The following is a 12,565-nucleotide window of genomic DNA, read 5'->3' on the forward strand; positions in this document are numbered from 1 at the left end:
GTTTCTCCATTCATCCCCAGAGGGGGGGGGGGGGGTGATTCAGTGAGTTTGACCATGGCATGATTGCTGGTGGCAGACAAGCTGGTCAGTTCTGCAGATGAAAACAACTTATTGATAAGACAGGTCAGAGGAGAACAGCCAGAATGCTTCAAGCAGACAAAAATCTCTCTTTACAGCTGGAGGGAGCAGAAAAGCATCTCAGGAAGCACAACACCTAGAACCTTTAGATGACATGGCTACAACAGCACAAAACCATGTTGGATTTGCCTCCCTTCTGTCAAGAACGGAAAGTGGAGCCTACAGTGGGCACAGGTTCACCAAAACTGGACCTATAAAGACTGTGGAAATGAAGCCTGGTCTGATGAATCTCAATTTCTGGTATACTAATGGTAGGCCAGTCATCAAATCTGAATCCAATAGAACAACTTTGTGATCTGGTAGCATGGGAGATTCGTAGCATGAATGTGCAGCTGACAAAGTGGCAGAAATTGTGTGAGGCAATCATTTCAACGTAGACCAGGATGTAAAATGAATGTTTGTGGAATGTGCAATCAGAGCCACAGCCCATGAAGAAATGAGGCTTATTCCATGAAGACCCTACCCAGTATTAGTCTATTGTTCTTAATAAATTGCTGTAAATACTAAATTGTGTATATATGATGTTAGATCCTCTTCTGTGGCCCCTTCCCTCAGCCACCTATGCTTATCTTTTCTTATTTCCACCACTGGCACCAAGGCAAGAAAGCCCTGTGTAGGCTCCACACTTACTTGTCAGGGCTTACACAGAGCTAGGGACATCTTTCCTGCCCCCATGTGACAGTGCTGGATCAACCACTCGGCACCAGCACTTTCACCTAGGAGAGGTGGGGTAAGTCGCATGCTCACTCATACCTAGTAGTGGGTATTTCACTTTCCTTCTGATGGTTGGACAGAGTGGTGAGGGGGCAAAGGAAAGTGAGTTTATGCTGCTGGTTGGCGGGAATGGGGATGTGGGGGGAGTGAGAAATGACACTATATCAGTGATACATTTCCATGTTAAAGCCCAACTCTGGGCTCAGCACTCCGCCAGTGTATCATCAATACCCATACCCCTTTCCCCCAGAGTTTTATCCCAATGTATATGCTTTTTTTGTTAATATACTTACTGTACCTTTTCCAAAGTCTTTACAGACACACACCATGCCAGCTCTTCTTCCTATTCAGTCTTTACCCAACTGAGGTCCTGCAGTCATAGTATCTCCTCAGCCTTCTGGGTTGGCACAATCGTCATTTTCGCATGTAGGCGCATCTGACGCATATTTGTGTGAGTATGTAGGGGCGGGGGAATTTATTTAAAAAAATTGTGTTTGTTTTATTTTTTATTTTATTTTTATATGTGACTACTTTTTTTGGTATCACACTTTATTGCTATCACATAGCACGAGAATTCCATGCTAGTGCAAATCCATTTTTTTGATAGAGGTTACTCAAATGACAAGCGATTTCGGGGCCACGCAGGGTCCCCTTCATCAGGCTCAGAGATGAAGGGGACCCTGCGTGGCCCTGAAAGTGCTTGTCATTTGAGTGACTTCTATCAATAAAATAGATTTGCACTGACATGGAATTTTTCGTGCTGGTGACAGCTTTATTCAAGTTTTAATGTGAGCGGCGACATCCGCAGTCATTACGAGCACCTGTTACGTCTGGGATAACCAGTAAAGAGTGCTGCAAGACACACTGATGCTGAAAAAAAATAGTCACGTGTATAGTGCATGCACTATTGATTGTGATTGCACCGCACCAGACCGCGGGCATTGCTTTACCACACTTTCTAGTGCGGGTGATTGCACTGTGGGTGGGAGGCATGGCTGCTCTGCCATTGACATGAATGGCACCACCATGCCCCCTCCTGCCCCAGAACGCGGGAGGCTTCAATTATGCAATCCAGCCACTAACCATGCCGGAACGCACTGGATGTGGTGTGAACTGGCCCTCAGGGTCTGATCATTCAGAACATCCACTTTGATTCCGGGAGGGTCAGTTGTTTCAGAAGCTGCTGATCAATTTGTATGTATTTAAACTCATTGCATGTAATTCTTTGTATTCTTGAAGAGGGAGTGAGGATTGCTCCGAAACGTGTCAAGTTTTTTATTGTTATTTGTTGCTGTTCTTTGACTTGTCCCTGTTTTTCCAACCCTACCTGGCAGTGTGTTTAGTGGCTGCCTTGGAGATCTGCTATTTGGATCCGGAATCCTGGAACTAGTTCTGCTACGCTCCCCTTGTGATTACACAGGTTTTGGATGAATTAACTGTTTCTGGGGCCTACTGGAAAGTTTACAAAAATATGCCTGGAGTTGGGCTGACAAGAAAAAAAAACTATCCTTGCAGTGGGGGTCCTTGTACTGTATCAGTTAAATGTTCTTTAATTCTAGGGGGAGAGGGATACGATGTAATACTTAACATAGTCCTTGCTCTAGCAGGCTCCCTTCATCTGTGTGACCAGTCCAATGAGGTTGTGACGACATGGTGATCAGTTTATAAGTTAAATGTGTATTGGTATTGAGTTATGTTTGAGTGCGTTATGCTGTGTGACCTGGTTATGGAAAGACTATCAGCACCACCCCTCGTTATCTCACATTGTTCTCTGAGGGAGCTCAGAACAATGACATTCTGGCCAGGCTTTGCCATGGCTGTCTGGAGTTCGTTAGCAGGTGGACACCTGTGGTGTTGAGCAGACCGATGGTCTGGGAGGGGAGGGGGGATGTGATGGGATTATATTCTGATTTCATCACTTGCTGTATATAAGTTTGTGCAGTTGCTCAATAAATCAGAGTTTGTTTACCCTACACTCGAGCCTTGGCTAGTGACTGGGGGAAACTGGGAGCTACAGATCTTCAGGTTCCAATATCTCCTCAGCAAGGAAGAAGACAGCGGCGGACATACTCATCCTGAGTACGGGGGTCCGTCACAGAGGTCTCCTCTCTAAGGTGCTCCTGGCTGCAGTCACATGCCTGCCTCCTTCATATACAGTACTGGAATAATAGCCCTACAATGTACAGGATGACATTGAGGGACACCCCAGAGCACCAGGGAGAAGAGGAGAGTGCAGGAGCCTGCTGGAACAAGGGTTTAGGTAAGTAATACAGTCTCCTCACCTCCCCTGACTTAGGGCTCTTTCATGTGAGGTGACGAGCATTTTTCTGCACTGGATCAATGACAGTCACTGCAAGGGCACACAGAAAACAACTGCACCTGACTACATTCAACATGCAGAATCCCATGCTTTCTTATTGTCCCTGTTCACACTCCATCACCCCACACTCAGAAAGTACATGAGCTTTTTTTGTAGCATAAGTAGGCATTGTTTTGCCCCTTAGCCTTCAATGTGTGCGCCTGTAACTGTGACACATGTGTCTTTGTGTGCGCCTGTAAATGTGTGACATGTTTTTGTGTGTGCCTGTAAATGTGTGACACGTGCGTTGTTGTGCGTGATTGCAAATGTGGGACACATGCATTTTTGTGTGCGCCTGTAAATGTATGACACATGCGTTTTTGCGCCTGAGAGAACTGTTCTCTAGAGCAGCTGTCCTCCCCTTTTTCAGCCTTGAAAACAAACATGTAGGATCCTGTGCTTGCATTCCTAGATGTGAAGGACTTTATTAATTCGGTTGATTCCTGTCAATCAGCCAAAATTGCCACCACACACCACTAGACCCGTGTTCAACAAAATGTGCTTTTCGGAAACGTTCATTTGCTTTTATAATAGTTCATGGGGTGAAATTGACAATCAGATTCAACCGCAGTGACAAAGAAAATTGAAGGAGCTGGATGAAAAATTAGAAGTAAAGTAAAACAGTGAAAGTGGTTTTCATTAAGAAACTCCCTTCATTCCAAAATTCCAATGTTGAAATCAAAGGAAAGTTTGAAGAACATTTGTCAAGTCTCTGCTAACGTTGGAGAATGTTTGGAAGAGCTTTTTCATATAACTGTTTGTACAAAATTCTACTAGTTTAAAGTAGTATTGAACTCGCAAACTTTGAATAATGAATCCAAACCAAACAACTATACAATGATCAGCAAAGTATTCCTTTCATTTTTTTGCCCAAGCACACACAGTCATCATGTTTCTGAACATCTGCTCCAACCCTCTCAGCTCTGCATCCCTGAACTTCCTGTCCAGTACAAGATCACAAGGGAAAGAACAGAATCTAGCTGCTGCCCTGCTACTAGCTTAGAGAGGGAGGAAGGAGGAGCAGAGGAGTGTCTTACCTTGCAGTGCATATAAGTGGAGACACACACAGCTTACTAGCAACGGTGGCTCCATAGGACCCAGCAAGGGAAAGGAGCCACCCTAAAACAGGATATCAGGGCCAGTCTTTATGGGACCAGATGATTCTGCAGAACGCTAAAAACTTTAAAACATCAAGAAACAGCATTCATTGCAAGTAATTTAATCAGCATTTATAATAGCTTAAAAACCTTTTGACTTTAATATCACTTAAACTTGGCTCATGCACATGGACGTATTTGGGAGCAAATACAGGATTATTTGTGGTGCCTGAGAGTCGCAACTGCTGCGCTTTTCTGTCCATAGATATGTATGAACAGAAAACGCTGTACCCGGTGGTACGCCATAAACGCTGGTACCAGAGTTTGTATGGGTATAACTTTCCAATTGTGAATGCGCCCATGTCCATGTGTATGGGCATCTTTGCCTGCCTCCATCCAACCAGCACTTCAGCTTCTGAAGAAAGCTGATCTGGTGAACATATACTGTATGTGCAGTAGAGGTTGGCGCCACCCAGTGGCCAGAAGGGGAGGGGCGCACACGTCTAAAGGGATACCGGGGATGCTTTCGTTCAGACATTACTACGGCGCTGCAAACAGCTGTGAGCTCCCGGTGTCGTTTTCTACGTTTGACTTGACGTTACAGGAATAGCGCTGCCCGGGCAGCTGAAGGGCCGCAAGCTGACGAGGTGAGAGCTGTATTCCTGGTCTCTGGTTACAGCAGTGTTCAGGAACCGTTACATGCAGGGTGATAAAAGCCAACGAGGAGGTGTGATCAATAGCGGACCTTACACGCTGTCATTCTAGATATAGAAGAGATGTATGAAGTGCTCCCATATTGTGTGCTATGGGTATCCATTGTGATGTGCAGGAGGTCTCGGAGAAAGCTGATGCCTGACTCCATCATATAGATTGTCTGTACAGCTGTGTGCTTGTATACGGATGGATCCTCAGGATTGTCCGTGCTGTATGATCGGTGTCCTTGACATGATTACTGGAGGGGAAAGCCGTCAGTGCTTCTGCTCATCTTGTTTATGATCGGTGTAGTAAGCTTGATGGTACATTATTGGGCAGCAGGATTTGATTCTGGGAGACGCAGCTATCATGCATGTAATAAAGGTCACATTCAGGTAAATCAGTTGTGTTTTTGTGACATCATTGTAGTAACTATGACTGTAGATGGTAGACTGTATACCAGCCTTGCTCAACCTTCCTACCCCAAAGGAACCCTTGAAATTAATTTTAGGTCCCCTGTGAAAATCCCCTTGGCCATCATCGCGAAGAATGTTCCTTGCGATTCCTCTCAGGGGGTCACTGTGAAGAATGCCCTTACAATTCTTGCCAGGGGGTAGAAAACTCCCCTACAATTCAGGGAGAAGAACAACCCTTACCGTTGTGGTCAGTGGGAAGACTGCCCCCCCTCACAGTAGTGGTCAGTGGGAAGAATGCCCCCCTTACAGTAGTGGTCAACAGGAAGAATGCCCCCCCCCCCTTACAGTTGTGGTCAGTGGGAAGAATGCCCCCCTTACAGTAGTGGTCAGTGGGAAGACTGCCCCCCCTCACAGTAGTGGTCAGTGGGAAGAATGCCCCCCTTACAGTAGTGGTCAACAGGAAGAATGCCCCCCCCCCCTTACAGTTGTGGTCAGTGGGAAGAATGCCCCCCTTACAGTAGTGGTCAGTGGGAAGACTGCCCCCCCTCACAGTAGTGGTCAGTGGGAAGAATGCCCCCCTTACAGTAGTGGTCAACAGGAAGAATGCCCCCCCCCCCTTACAGTTGTGGTCAGTGGGAAGAATGCCCCCCTTACAGTAGTGGTCAGTGGGAAGACTGCCCCCCCTCACAGTAGTGGTCAGTGGGAAGAATGCCCCCCTTACAGTAGTGGTCAACAGGAAGAATGCCCCCCCCCCCTTACAGTTGTGGTCAGTGGGAAGAATGCCCCCCTTACAGTAGTGGTCAGTGGGAAGACTGCCCCCCCTCACAGTAGTGGTCAGTGGGAAGATTGCCTCCCCTTACAGTTGTGGTCAGTGACTGCCTCCCCTTACACTAGTGGTCGGTGGGAAGACTGCCTCCCCTTACACTAGTGGTCGGTGGGAAGACTGCCTCCCCTTACACTAGTGGTCGGTGGGAAGACTGCCTCCCCTTACACTAGTGGTCGGTGGGAAGACTGCCTCCCCTTACACTAGTGGTCGGTGGGAAGACTGCCTCCCCTTACACTAGTGGTCGGTGGGAAGACTGCCTCCCCTTACACTAGTGGTCGGTGGGAAGACTGCCTCCCCTTACACTAGTGGTCGGTGGGAAGACTGCCTCCCCTTTACAGTTGTGGTCAATGGGAAGAATGCCCCCCCTTACAGTTGTGGTCAGTGACTGCCTCCCCTTACAGTTGTGGTCAATGGGAAGACTGCCTCCCCTTGCAGTTGTGGTCAGTGGGAAGACTGCCTCCCCTTACACTAGTGGTCAGTGGGAAGACTGCCTCCCCTTACAGTTGTGGTCAGTGTGAAGACTGCCTCCCCCTTCCAGTTGTGGTCAGTGTGAAGACTGCCTCCCCCTGCAGTTGTGGTCAGTGGGAAGACTGCCTCCCCCTGCAGTTGTGGTCAGTGGGAAGACTGCCTCCCCTTTACAGTTGTGGTCAATGGGAAGAATGCCCCCCCTAACAGTAGTGGTCAGTGGGTAGAATGCCCCCCCCCCTTACAGTAGTGGCCAGCGGGAAGATTGCCCCCCTTACAGTTGTGCACAGTGGGAAGACTGCCTCCCCTTACAGTTGTGCACAGTGGGAAGACTGCCTCCCCTTACAGTTGTGGTCAGTGGGAAGACTGCCCACCCCCCTTACAGTTGTGGTCAGTGGGAAGACTGCCCCCCCCTTACAGTAGTGGTCAGTGGGAAGACTGCCTCCCCTTTACAGTAGTGGTCAGTGGGAAGACTGCCTCCCCTTTACAGTAGTGGTCAGTGGGAAGACTGCCTCCCCTTTACAGTAGTGGTCAGTGGGAAGACTGCCTCCCCTTTACAGTAGTGGTCAGTGGGAAGACTGCCTCCCCTTTACAGTAGTGGTCAGTGGGAAGACTGCCTCCCCTTTACAGTAGTGGTCAGTGGGAAGACTGCCTCCCCTTTACAGTAGTGGTCAGTGGGAAGACTGCCTCCCCTTTACAGTAGTGGTCAGTGGGAAGACTGCCTCCCTTTACAGTTGTGCACAGTGGGAAGAATGCCCCCCTTACAGTTGTGGTCAGTGGGAAGACTGCCTCCCCTTACAGTTGTGGTCAGTGGGATGACTGCCTATAACACCATCTCCAAGCAGCTTGATGTTCCTGTGACTACAGTTGCAAATATTCATAGGAAATGTAAGATCCATTGGCGTATAGCCAACTTCCCTGGACGTGACTGCAAGAGGAAAATCGACCCCAGATTAAACAGAAGAATAGTGGGAATGGTAGACAAATAACCAAGTCAAACTTTCAAAGAGATACAAGCTGAAGTCCAAGGTCAAGATAGTGTACATCAGTGTCTAATCACAGCATGTGTCACTTTTTGAGTGACAGTAGGATCAAAGAAAGTAGACTAAGGAGCACTCAACTGTTAAAAGAAAATAATAAAAAAGCCAGACTGGAATGTACTAAAATGCATATTGACGAGCCTAATTGCTTCTGGGAGAATGTGCTTTGGACAGATGAGACTTATTTGTAGCTTTTTGGCAAGTCACACCAGCTCTATGTTTACAGATTTTAAAGACAAGCTGTGATAGAAAAAAAAACATGGAGGAGGCTCAGGTATGTCTTGGGGCTGATTTGCTGCAAATGAAATGGGGTGCTATGAATCTATGCAAGGCACAATTAAATCTCCGTACTCTAAGGGAATTCTGGAGCAAAATGTACTGCCCAGTGTCAGAATGCTTTGTCTCAATTGGAGGTCATTGGTTCTCCAACGGGATAATGGCCCACAACACACAGCTAACAGCACCAAAAAAATGGCTGATAACAAAACATTCTGAAGTGGTCTTGTATGAGCCCTGATCTGAATCCTATCAAACATCTATGGAACGAGCTGAGACATGCAGCCTGGAGAAGGCACCCTTCACACCTGAGACAGTTGCAGCCATCAGGGGGGGTACGGCCGATACTCATGTACGGGGCCCGGGCAGCCTGGGGGGCCCGGTCCCTTACATGACTATCGGCCGACGATAAAGGGCAAGGAGGCGGAGGCCTGGCCCTAGCAGCGCAGGGCCCCAGCATTGCCACTCCAGCAGCTTTGAGACAAGCTAGTGCCCCATCAGCGACGCTCCTCGTCTGATGTCGGACTGGCCGGAAGTGACGTCACGTTAGAGACCCCTTCAGAGCCCACCATAGACAGTCTCAGATGGGCTGTGCAGCATCTATGGTGTGCTCTGCAGGGTCACTCTCCAGCGTGTCACTAAGCCCTGCGTCCAGCGCGTCACTAAGCCCTGCATCCAGCGGGGTGGGGGGGGGCTTGGCCTAAAGCTGTGTAAGGGGCCCCAAAATTTCTGATGGCTGTCCTGGTTGCAGCAGAATAGGACCCTATGCAAGATAGCAGCTTTGGCCAGCCCCAACTCTTTAGCTGAAATTGATATGGATTGCAATGGAAACATAGACGCTGCCCCCATTTGCATTTTCTATACTGTATAGCTCCAACTGTCTTCAACTACATCCTCTTTTGTGCAGAGACAGAAGTGCATAGCTTTGACCAACTGTTTTCTTCAGGACCATGAAGGTTGTATTGGGTCCCCTAGACATCCACCAGGTCCTAGACTCGTGCCTAGGTTGCTTTGTAGATGATCTGGCTCTGATCTGCATACTTCAGGAGGGTTTCTAAAAGTACAGCTGTGCACCTACAGTCCCTAGAGGAGGAATTTTGGTAAAGGTTTCAACTGAACCCCTTAAAGTGCACCTTTTACCTTGACAACAGATGATAAATTATGCACTTTTTTTCTTGTTATTCAAAAAGAGCAAATCATTCTTCTTGTTCCCTTTTACCATTACCAGCTACTCTGGCAAAACTTCTTTTTTTTTCTTCTTTTGGTTGGAATAGACTGGCGTGCGATTACAATCTCCCTAAGGTTTTTATAGCATTTTTACTTCCGTCTGTCTGCTTTGCTGTTAGAGAGATTCCCCCACACTTATTGTCCAGGGGACAACCTTTTTACCAGGCAGGAAGTCAAGGACTCTACAATAGGGCCTCCGACTGCAATAAAACATGACTGGAATTCCTGTCAGGTAGATTGTATGGGGCCTTCATGATCTTTAATGGTGGCCCTGATTTTTCATTAATATGCTAAAATGGTACAACAAATCCATCCCCATTCCAACCTGAACACAGACTAAAAACAAAAACCCATGATATACATTTTGTGAAAGTGTCTAAATTGTCGTTCCTGCCAACAGGGGGTAATACTGTAAATACATTTGTAGCTACCTGATGGATTAAAGTACTTCTCATCTAACCGTTTATTTAAACGGACGGCACGCTTTTGGCAGTGGGTTGCCCGCCCCTACCCTCGCAGGGCATGGTAAACATTTTAACCAGCTGGCAATGGCTGTTACATACAAGCGCACAGGTGGCTATAGAGCCATCCGATAGCTTGTATGGCGTAGGGAATTGTGCGCCCCCCTCTCCGCTATACCGGGCTCTGTTGTCCCCCGTGCCTGCCCGCAACCGGCACAACGGTTCTCTGGACTGAGATCAGACGGAGACCAGCCCACGTCCACAGGCGCACACAATTTTAAGTCTTGACATGTTTGGCTTCTATTTAGCTGATGTGACCCCCATCTTTTATATTTTACCCAGAAAATTGGCTAATAATAAATGTTTTATAACATAACGTAGGGAAAACTGTTTTTTCCTTTATATAATAAAAAATACAAAAACCCAGTGGTGACTAAATACCACCAAAGCAAATCTCTGTCCCAAAAAAATAATATACAATTCTTTTAAGTACAGCATTGCATGACTGAAAAATGGGCTGGACAGAAAGGGGGTTTAGCACCCTGGTCTCCAAGTGGTTAAAGGAGAACTATGGGGTTAGGGCTTTTCCCCATAGTTCTCCTTAGGGTAACGGGAGGACACAAACTAGCGTCCTCCCAGCACCCTAAGCTCAGTATACCACGAGCTACAGCTTGTGGTATACTGAGACGCCGCAGTATACCGCGAGCTACGGCTCGCGGTATACTGAGACGCTGAAGCGGATTCCGACAATTATGTCTGGATCCGCCCAGCTGCGTGAGTGACAGCTGGCTCTGCCTAATATAGAGGCAGAGTCAGCTGTACTCGCCCGCTCCCCCGTCCGTTCCGCCAGTCAGCGCTGGAGGATCGGAGCGGGGAGGGGGAATCCAGTCCCTCCCCTGTCACGGCAGAGAGCCGTGACAGGATCGAGAAATGAGCGAACACCGGTATGTGTTCGCTCACCTCCCGATCTACTGAGCCCACCTGTGGCAGTCTCATTATCACAGGTCGGCTAGAACTATGAGGTGAGTGAAAAGCACTCACCTCATAGTTCTCCTTTTAAAGAGACTTTGTCCCATTGCCCATTCGGGGCAACGTGACAGAGTATCTTACTAACCCTTCCCCGGACCCACTTAAACCTGCCTTGCCTGTGCTTCCACACCACCCCATTATTCTGGGAGTCGAACACTGTATAAGCTGGATGGTATCTGTGGTTACAAAGGGTTGATGATGATGTTCATCTCATGAGGTGACAGTGTTGGGCCTGGTGTTTGCCCACTTAGGACTAAGCCCTTCATCCCGGGCAGTTGTAATATTCTTCCCCATACTTCTGTTTGTGACAGACTGCCATCATTTCCCCAGCAGCTGGCTGTAGGTTAACTATTACATGATGCTTGATAGAACTGTATGCCACCTTAATGTAATGTTTCATTCCCATGCCCTGTACATTCTGCATTTAAGGTAGCGGGTTATTCTGACTGAGACCTGGGTTAATCTAAACTCAATAAGACTTCTTAGAAATCTATGTGTAATCCACACTGTGATTCTGGTTTGCCCTTTGACCTTTAGACTTTCATTCCAGAAATGCCTTGGAACACTTATTGGTTAGCATTTCTGCAAACGGTTATGTTTATAAGTAAGTTGTTTTTTTCCCCCCATTTATATGAAATGTTTAGTACATTTCTAAATTGGCTTGTTGAGCCGTACAGAATAATGATTGACAGTTATTTTGTCCAAACACAGTGGGCTATTTCCTGAAAGCGTATACAAGTTTCTAATGGCTCACTACAGACCCCTGCTCTCATTTTTCTAACACCGGCTAGAAAATTGAATGTAGGGGTTTTTGTTTTGGTTGCATTTGGTAACCCAGTTTGTTATTGCAATTTGCAAACCCCTTCATAATCATGGAATACCAACCTATGCGATCCCCTCCTGTATTTTAGGATTCTTCCCACACTTTGCACAATCAACTCCCTTACGTTTTAATTCCACCACCCCAGGTGATGATTTACCTTTGTGCTGTAGTAACTTGCAGTTTAACTTGTGTCCCTGCAGTGTACAAGCCATTGTGCTTTGCGGTGCCATACAGTCTGAACCTGTTACTCGGCTTATTTTTTTTTCTCTCTTACTCCTCCCCAACAATAAAATAGGATTGTACATAGAACTATATGGGACGTCTGAAAAGTACAAGCATGCATATGTACTCAGTTTTGCAGCACTTACTGCAATTACTTTTGCACGATATTCTAATTATTCGAGTTTCACCTGTAGGTGCTTCCCACCTGTTATATGGGCAAGCTGTATTCATGGTGGCCTTCAGCGGTCACTGGGAGTGGGACTGTTCTGTGCTTGCCCTGTGTGCAGCAGCCATTCTCAGAGGAAAGGCTGCGCAGCTCGGAGTGGGATCACATAGAGAAGATTGCTAGATCTGGGCTGAAAAAAAGTATAAGGGTAGTGGTGGGGGGTAGCCTAAGGGTAGCCTCTTTTTAATTTTCTGGCTACAAAGCAACAGATTAGCCAGCACATTAGCAGGTGAAATTTAGAGGTCTCAATTGCAGCTGCGTATCTCATTCTTGGCAATATGGAGTTGGCAGAATTTGGACTTCACTCTCTAAGTGATGCCATAATCCCTCCTCCGGCAAATGCACAAGTTCTCTGGATACCTATACTCTTGGATTTTGGTTGCCATGGTAGCATAGCATTTTTAAATTGAAGATAACATGGCAACATAAACATTAGATGTGTGTGCTGGTGTAAGCTGCGTAGGATTTCATTCTGATGCAAGAAGTTGGCTGATCCAAGAAATTGGGAATGTCGATAATGTTACACAATGACAAAGCTGCATAATCTGATCAT

At 47.0% G+C, this 12,565-nt stretch overlaps 1 protein-coding gene across 1 annotated transcript in view; it reads left to right on the plus strand.

The window, feature by feature from the left end:
* Positions 1 to 4,887: 4,887 nt before the first annotated feature.
* The window catches only part of ABAT (4-aminobutyrate aminotransferase), a 126,844-nt gene continuing 119,166 nt past the window's right edge, over positions 4,888 to 12,565 (plus strand). The window contains exon 1 of the mRNA XM_018570215.1: positions 4,888 to 4,955. The gene's annotated coding sequence lies outside the window, so the exon portion shown is untranslated. The remainder of the gene's footprint in view (positions 4,956 to 12,565) is intronic.

Source organism: Nanorana parkeri, unplaced genomic scaffold (genome assembly GCF_000935625.1).
Source record: "Nanorana parkeri isolate BGI_ZX_2015 unplaced genomic scaffold, ASM93562v1 scaffold1479, whole genome shotgun sequence".
NCBI lineage: Eukaryota > Metazoa > Chordata > Amphibia > Anura > Dicroglossidae > Nanorana > Nanorana parkeri.